Below are 9,271 nucleotides of genomic sequence, written 5' to 3' on the forward strand. Positions count from 1 at the left end.
GTGCCATAGGGGTTGTTACCCAAGTCTCTTTTCTCTTCAATTACACATATCATTAAAAGTTGATTATTAAAAGAATATACTGAATATTTTATTTTATATCAGTGTAGAAATCTAGAATAAATATAATTAAATTACAGCATTTAAATCATAGAACATATTAAAGAGATAGAGTTTATGATGTTTCCAAATCTTTAATGTCTTTAGAACCTAGGGACATATTCATGATCTTAATTTAGTCATTTATGGTCTGGGTTAGTATGGAAATGTAAGTGCTTTATCACTTAATTTTGTTGGTTAAAATTATTATTTAAAATTAATAAAATTACACATAAACACATAAAAAGAATAGTATGTGTTTTACCATGAGAGTTTATTCGGATATATTAATTTTCTTCAAAGATATGGAATAGGCAACAAGTGAAGCATCTTCTCTGGCTTGTTTCCCCAATGTGGGTTTTTCAAATTGAATCTTTTCTGTTCTTTTATTACAATAGCTTGTGGTCACTCACCAATGAGCTTCCAAGTGGGATTTGGCTAGTGCACACAATTAGTTCAAAAGAAAGACATTTAGTAAAATGATATACTATATACTAAGAATGATAGCTTCAAGACATTTCCCCTATATACCATCCCACATTTATTCATAAGAGTAAGCAACAACTTAAAGGCAATAGGAAGCTACACACATATTTAGGTAACCTATTTGTGAGTCTCTGATATCACTTCATCACTGATGGAATCTTTACACTGCCTCTTCTAGGAGGCACACCACTGTCAGATGGATTGTTCAGTTGGACTTCTGAGCCAGTTTTTATATACTATGGAAAATTCTCCCTTGAATCAATGGTCTTCTCTCTTCTATAGTATTGAAGACTACTCTCTTTAAATATGCTTTCAGATAATAGCAATGATCTTTCTGAAACTGTATTTGTTTAGAGAATGTGTTTTTGTTCCCTCAAATTAACTTCATATTCTCTCAACCTAACAAACTATTTGAACTTCTGGATAGAATAACTACTACTGAGAGACTGGCCATATTATGAGAGCCAAAAGATACTGTGGATTTTGGAAAATAGAGATATCCCTTACTATCCCTTCTTCTCTTGAATGTAAGAAAAGAGGTCACATCCACTAAGCTTCTCATATGTCATGGACAAACTTGAGCTTCATGCCTCTTTAATTGCTATTTTTTAATACCATTTAGGGAAATGGACAATGATTTCTTGGCCAAATGCCAGAATATGTTTCTAGTTCCACCAAAAAACTCTTTCACACTTCAAAAGGATCATGAACTAGGATCCTTTTCTAATTCAACTAAGAAACTTATTTAAGATTCATAAAGGGATGATAATATGAGATGCATTTTTGCATTTATTTTGTTATTTGTATCTTATCATATATGATTAGTTCTGGGTTTCTTGGGATAGAGGATGGCTAGAAACAAACTTGGCTATCCAAGAATCTTTAAAATAAAACTTATGATTTCAATAATTAGATATTAGGTGTATGATTGCATGCCGGAAGGTGTCAAATTCATGACAAATGGCAAAGCCACACGTGAACCCTGTGATTCTGCAAAGCAGGTCAAAGGAGGATAGATTTCCCACTCAGTTTCCCCTGTGTGACTCTTCTCTTACTAACACCCCTCATAAAAGGAATTATTATAATCAATATCTCTATTCAGCCCCAGAAACATATAGAGGAACACTATAGGCTATTATTAGAGCCCTTATAGGCCCCCTATAAACTCTTGGGAAATTCCCACCTTTACATGCACTAATATAGAAATTTCCCTAGAAGTCATTTCACAACAAACCAGCAAATAGAGAGTTAATTCAAATATTTTTTTAAAACCCTAACTCAGATTCCCATACACAGGTGCCTACAAAAACAGGCCAGAATAGTCTCCAAGTTTCCCCCCTCCCTAGTCACTGATTTGGTATAGTACGGTAACATAAAAGAACAATGACATGATAAATGGAGAAATTGTCTCCTGTACTTTCCCACCATTGTAGCACAAAAGATATGTGAAACACACTTTGAAAAATATGGAAAAGTTACTAGAGAATTAAAAGTATGACTTATGTTGTCTCTAAGAAAAAATGTATGGTGGGAAAGGAATTCATGCCAACATGTATGTAATCTTTAAAAAAAAGGTAATAAAATTAAAATCAGCAGATGGCAGATCAGAACAGTTTTCTACAAGCTTACTGAGTCTCTGGCTATTCTCATTCCATCTCATTCTTGCTTAGCTGTCCCCCCCCTAAGATACCTGAATTGCAGGACAGGTTTGCAGCAATTGTACAAATGTAGATTTCCTTTTCATTATTATAGACATTATCTACATGTTGTATGTGTCTTGCTTATAAACTTCTATGAATCTTCAATTAGATAATAAAGCAAATCAGCATACGAGGTGACCTAAAAGCCAAAAAAAAAATAGCTTCAGATCTAGGACTTCAGTGTTCTGGCCCAGACTGAGCTGACTTGCTTGCAAATCTGCTGCTGATGTTCCCTACTACTTTATTCTGAGGTGGGAACTAATTCTATTTTTGACTAATTATTTTGGAAATAAAAGCTCTCATGGCTTTTCCTTTTACACTAATTATCGTGTTTCATTATACACTAATATTCCTTTCTGAGAGAGGCCATGGCTCTCTTAGAGCTGGAAGTTCTACAGTATGGTACTAAAATTGGACCACCTGCAATATGAGGGTATAAGGTGAATGTAGCCTCTGCAGTAAAAGGCCTATATTTTGTCAAAGGGCCAGTGATAGGGCATAGATGCTGTATTTGCTCCTTTTTGCTCATGTGTCATGGCAAACAATTATATTAGCTCCTATTCTTCACCACTGAATTGGCTTTAATGGGTATGACAGAGTATATGGTATAAAGATCTCTGCCCCAAGGGGTTTCAGTTTGATATTCAATCATTAGCCACTGTGGAGAGGTCTTATAGCTCATTGATCTTGGCTCATTCACTTTCCCTCTATGTTCATCTGTATGACCAGTTAAGATGTTAGATTAAGTCTCTGAAAATCTTGTGCATCTCAGTTTTGTACACAACCTTGGACATGGATCAGTGACTCAAAATTTGGCTAGAAATAGCCAAGATGGCTCATATAGAAAGAAAGTATCTCCTCCAAGAGTTATCTTTTCTTAGTTGCAAAGTCGTCCCTCACAGAACAAAGCTCTTCTACCTGGTGGAATTTGGTCAGGAATAGCCTTATCTTTTCTTTTTCCTTATGTTTTTCCACTTTGGACCACAACAACTTGTAGTCCTACAGATCCTGTTCCCACCTCTTTACTACCATTTTAAGACTGTGGAAGACATTGCCAAACTTTTTTAAAGAACTTAATAATCATCATTAGGATTCATTTTACTTTTCATGGTTAAATTGTTTCTTTATTTCATGGCTAAAACTAGTCTAGTCACCATGCTTAAAAATTTCTGTTCTTGCTCACCACGTGGTTTGGAAAGTTCAGAAGAAATCTTCATGACTGATTTGAATATGACCAGATCATCACTGATGTTCTTCCAAAGGCCCTTCTGCAGCTTCTTGGTCTGATCCTCCAACTACAAGAGTTTTTGATATCCCCTTTCAAAGTTTCTCTCTACTATCTTGGGGACAATGTGTTTCTTGAAAAGCAAAACCTTGAAAGAAATCTACCTCATGGGGACAGCCCCATTATCTGAACCATGTGTTATTGCCCAAGTTCTACCCTGCCTTGCCAGAGCTTCTTCTGATTTGGGACCATCTCCAGGAAATGATGAAGGAGACTATCCAGACTTCCATGCAAATTTCACAGAATAATATTTTTCTTAGATTAATTAGAATCCTTTGGAAGAATTTAAATTCTCTTTCTCTGTCTCTGTGTATTTCTATGCACATTTCATTCAATATATGTATATCTTTACACATATACATAAACACAGATTTTTAGGTATATGTGTGTATGCATATATACATATAAATTCAAAGAATGAATGAAAAACAATATTTTTGGTGGCTCAGATATAAATGTGATTATCAGGTTAAACACATGGATTCTTTCAAGTGTCCAGAAATTGAAACTTTGGCAATATAACATATCTGTTTATAATTACACCTACCATTTCTCCATGTAGGAAGTGGAATACAAATAATTTGTTTTTATCGAAGCCCTTGAAGAAGTAAATTTAAAGATAAGAGTTTTCTTTTTTTTCCCCTCTCTTTCTTATTTACATTTTCATGTTTCTCTTTGTTTTCCTGTTTGGATATCAAACTTTCCATTTAGTCCTGCTCTTTTCTGTGCAAATACTTAGAAACCTTCTATTTTGTTGAATACACATTCTTTTCACCTGTAAGTAGATAATCAGATGTTGTTTTTTTTGCTTTAAAAGGATATGCTTTTACTTTATTTTATTTTATTTTTTTAATCATTTATTAATATTTATTTTTAACATGGTTACATGATTCATGCTCCTACTTTACCCTTCCCCCCCCCCCGCATGGCCGACGCACATTTCCACTGGTTTTGTCTTGTGTCCTTGTTCAAGACCTATTTCCAAATTGTTGTTAGTTGCATTGATGTGGTATTTTTGAGTCCACATCCCCAATCATGTCCTCCTCAGCCCATGTGTTCAAGCATTTGTTTTTCATATGATTCCTCTCCTGCAGTTCTTCCTCTGAATGTGGATAGTGTTCTTTACCATAAATCCCTCAGAGCTGTCCTGTGTCATTGCAATGCTGCTAGTACAGAAGTCCATTACATTCGATTTTACCATAGCATATCAGTCTCTGTGTACAATGTTCTTCTGGCTCTGCTCCTTTCACTCTGCATCAGTTCATGGAGGTCTTTCCAGTTCACCTGGAATTCCTCTAGTTTATTATTCCTTTTAGCACAGTAGTATTCCATCAACAGCATATACCACAGTTTCTTCAGCCATTCCCCAATTGAAGGACATACTCCCCTTTTCCACTTCTTTGCCAAAATAAAAAGCACAGCTATAAATATTTTCGTACAAGTCTGTTTATCTATGATCTCTTTGGGGTACAAACCCAACAATGCTATGGCTGGATCAAAGGGCAGGCATTCTTTTATAGACCTTTGAGCATAGTTCCAAATTGCCAGCCAGAATAGTTGGATCAGTTCACAACTCCACCAGCAATGCATTAATGTCCCAATTTTGCCACATCAGCTCTAGCATTCATTTCTCTCCCCTTCTTTCATTTTAGCCAATCTGCTAGGTGTGAGGTAATACCTCAGAGTTGTTTTGATTTGCATTTCTCTAATTATTAGAGATTTAGAACACTTTTCTCATGTTCTTATTGTTACTTTTGATTTCTTCACCTGAAAATTGCCTATTCATGTCTCTTGCCCATTTATCAATTGGGGAATGGCTTGATTTTTTATATAATTGATTTAACTCTTGTATATTTGAGTAATTAGACCCCTGTCAGAGTTTTTTTTGTTATAAAGATTTTTTCCCAATTTGTTGTTTTCCTTCTGATTGTGACTACATTGTTTTTGTTTGTACAAAAGCTTTTTAGCTTAAAAGAATCAAAACCATTTAATTTACAGTTTGTAATTTTCTCTAACTCTTCCTTGGTTTTAAAATCTTTCCTTTCCCAGAGATCTGACAGGTATACTATTTTGTGTTCACTTAAATTATTTATAGTTTCCCTCTTTATATTCAAGTCATTCACCCATTTTGAATTTATCTTGGTGTAGGGTGTAAGATGTTGATCTAAACCTAACTTCTCCCATATTGTTTTCCAAATTTCCCAGCAGTTTTTGTCAAAGAGAGGATACATGTTCCAAAAGTTGGGCTCTTTGGGTTTATCATACACTGTCATTAACCCCAAGTCTATTCCACTGATCCTCCCTTCTATCTCTTAGCCAGTACCATATTGTTTTAATGACTGCTGCTTTATAGTATAGTTTAATATCTGGTACTGCTAGGCCCCCTTCCTTCACATTTTTTTTTCATTATTTCCCTTGATATTCTTGATCTTTTGTTATTTCAAATGAAATTTGTTATAGTTTTTCCTAATTCAGTAAAGAAGTTTTCAGGTAATTTGATAGGTATGGTGCTAAATAGGCATATTAATTTGGGTAGGATGATCATTTTTATTATGTTAGCTCATCCTACCCATGAACAATCAATGGCTTTCCAATTGTTGAGATCCAGTTTTATTTGTTTGGAAAGTGTTTTGTAGTTGTTTTCGTATAATTGCTGTGTTTGTTTTGATAGATAGATTCCCAAGTATTTTATATTGTCTAGGGTGATTTTAAATGCTGTTTCTCTTTCTACCTCTTGCTGCTCTAATGTGTTGGAAATATATAGAAATGCTGATGATTTATGTGCATTTATTTTGTATCCTGCCACTTTGCTAAAATTGTTGATTATTTCTACCAGCTTATTAGTTGATTCTCTAGGATTTTTTAAGTAGACCATCATATCATCTGCAAAGAGTGATAGCTTAGTCTCCTCTTTTCCTATTCTGATACCTTCAATTTCTTTTTCTTCTGTAATTGCCACTGCTAGTGTTTCTAGTTCTATGTTGAATAATAGTGGTGATAATGGGCATCCTTGTTTCAAGCCTGATCTTATTGGGAAGGCTTCTAATTCATCCAAATTGCAGATGATGCTTGTTGATGGTTTTAGGTATATACTGTTTATTATTTTTAGGAATGGTCCTTCTATTCCTATTCTTTTCAATGTTTTCAATATGAATGGATGCTGTATTTTGTCAAAGGCTTTTTTAGCATCTATTGAGATAATCATGTGATTTTTGTTTGTTAGACTGTTGATATGGTCAATTATGTGGATGGTTTTCCTAATGTTGAACCATCCTTGCATTCCTGGTATAAATCCCACCTGATCATGGTGGATGATCTTCTTAATTACTTGCTGGAGTCTCTTTGCTAGTATTCTATTTAAGATTTTTGCATCTATGTTCATTAGGGAGATTGGTCTATAGTTTCCTTTCTCTGTTTTTGGTCTACCTGGCTTTGGGATCAGTATCATATTTGTGTCATAAAAGGAATTTGATAGGACTCCTTCTTTGCTTATCATATCAAATAATTTGTATAGTATTGGGATTAGTTGCTCTTTGAATGTCTGATAGAATTCACTTATAAATCCATCAAGCCCTGGCGATTTTTTCTTAGGAAGTTCTTTGATGGCTTGTTCAATTTTTATTTCTGATATGGGATAATTTAGGTAGTCTATTTCTTCTTCTGTTAAACTAGGCAATTTATATTTTTGTAGATATTCATCTATATCTTCTAAATTGTTATATTTGTTGCTATATAATTGGGTGAAATAGTTTTTAATGATTGCCTTAATTTTCTCTTCATTAGAGGTGAGGTCTCCCTTTTCATCTTTAATACTGTCAATTTGGTTTTCTTCTTTCCTTTTTTTTTTATTAGATTGATCAGTACTTTGTCTATTTTATCTTTTTTTTTTCAAAATATTAGCTTCTAGTCTTATTTGTTAATTCAATAGTTCTTTTACTTTCGATTTTATTAATTTCTCCCTTAATTTTTAGTATTTCTAATTTAGTTTTCATCTGGGGGTTTATAATTTGCTCGCTTTCTAATTTTTTAAGTTGCATGCCTAATTCATTAATCTCTGCCCTCCTTAATTTTTATATATATACACTCAAGGATATAAATTTCCCCCTGAGTATTGCCTTGGCTCCATCCCACAGAGTTTGGTAGGATGTCTTATCATTGCCATTCTCTTCAATGAAATTGTTGATTGTTTCTGATTTCTTCTTTGACAAATTGGTTTTGGAGAATCATATTGTTTAATTTCCAATTGGTTTTTGATTTGCCTCTCCAGGTGCCCTTACTAATTATTATTTTTATTGCATTATGATCTGAGAAGGTTACATTTATTATATCTGCTCCTCTGCATTTGTTTGCAATGATTCTGTGCCCTATTACATGGTCAATCTTTGTGAATGTACCATGTGCTGCTGAAAAGAAGGTGTATTCCTTTTTGTCCCTATTTATTTTTCTCCACATATCAATTAAATCTAATTTTTCTAGGACTTCATTCACCTCTCTTACCTCTTTCTTATTTATTTTTTGGTTTGATTTATCTAGATCTGAAAGTGGAATATTTAGATCTCCCACTATTATGGTTTTACTATCTATTTCCTTCTTGAGCTCTACCAGTTTCTCCTTTATGAATTTGGATGCTATACCACTTTGTGCATATATATTGAGCAGTGTTATTTCCTCATTGTTTATACTGCCTTTAATCAGGATGTAATGACCTTCCCTGTCTTTTTTTAATCATATCTATTTTTACTTTGCCTTTGTCAGAAATCATAATAGCTACTCCTGCCTTCTTTTTCTCATTTGATGCCCAAAAGATTTTGCTCTAGCCCTGAACCTTAAACTTGTGTATGTCCACCTGTCTCATATGTGTTTCTTGTAGGCAACATATGGTAGGATTTTGGTTTCTGATCCACTCTCCTATTTGCTTCCGTTTTATGAGCAAGTTCATCCCATTCACATTCAGAGTTACCATTATCAGTTGTGCATTCACTGACATTTTTGTATCCTCCCCTGGACCCACTCCTTCTTCTCCCACTATTTTCTTTTAAACCAGTTGTTTGCTTTGAGCCAGTATCCCTTATCCCCTCCCTTGATCAACTTCCCTTTCTACCCCCTTCCTTTTTATTCCCCTCTTTTTATTTTTAAAAGCCTAATGAATTCCCTCCCCCTTTTCTCCCCTCCCTTTTTTGACCTCCCCACTCCCCTGCTCCCCTAGGTTTATCACTTCTAACGTTCTCAGTAGGGTTAAATAGAGTTTTTTATCCCAATGGATAATATAGCTACTCTTCCCTCTCCAGGTTGATTACACTGAGAGTAAGGTTTAAATATTTCCTCTTAATGTTCTCTTCCTCTGCTGTCTGTGGCCCCTCTCAGCTTCACTCCTGCTCCCGAGGTCTGTGCTCCCCAGCCTCCTGGAGTCTCCAGTCTATTTGTTCTCAGAGTCAAGCCCCCCAGTGTTTTTAGTTAGCTACCCAGAGCCCAGAAATTGGCCCATGCTTGCTCCTCCACCTGCGATTCTCCCCTGAGTCTCAGCATGCTGAGCTACTACCTCTCTCTGCTGTCTCTGTCTGTTTCACTCCCACGCCCAAGGTCTATGCTTTCTAGCCTCCTGGGGTCTCAAGTCTTGCTGCTCTCAGGGGCAAGCTCCTGGTGGTCCTAGTTAGCTTCCAAGAAGCTAGATTCTCCCCACACACACCCTTTGCTCTAACTCTGG

The 9,271-nt window shown here is 35.1% G+C and overlaps 1 pseudogene; it reads right to left on the reverse strand.

Moving 5' to 3' along the window:
* Positions 1-2,926: 2,926 nt before the first annotated feature.
* LOC123236880 lies at positions 2,927-3,676 on the reverse strand (annotated as a pseudogene).
* Positions 3,677-9,271: the final 5,595 nt, after the last annotated feature.

The sequence above is a fragment of the Gracilinanus agilis genome, chromosome 2, assembly GCF_016433145.1.
Source record: "Gracilinanus agilis isolate LMUSP501 chromosome 2, AgileGrace, whole genome shotgun sequence".
Taxonomy (NCBI): Eukaryota; Metazoa; Chordata; class Mammalia; order Didelphimorphia; family Didelphidae; genus Gracilinanus; species Gracilinanus agilis.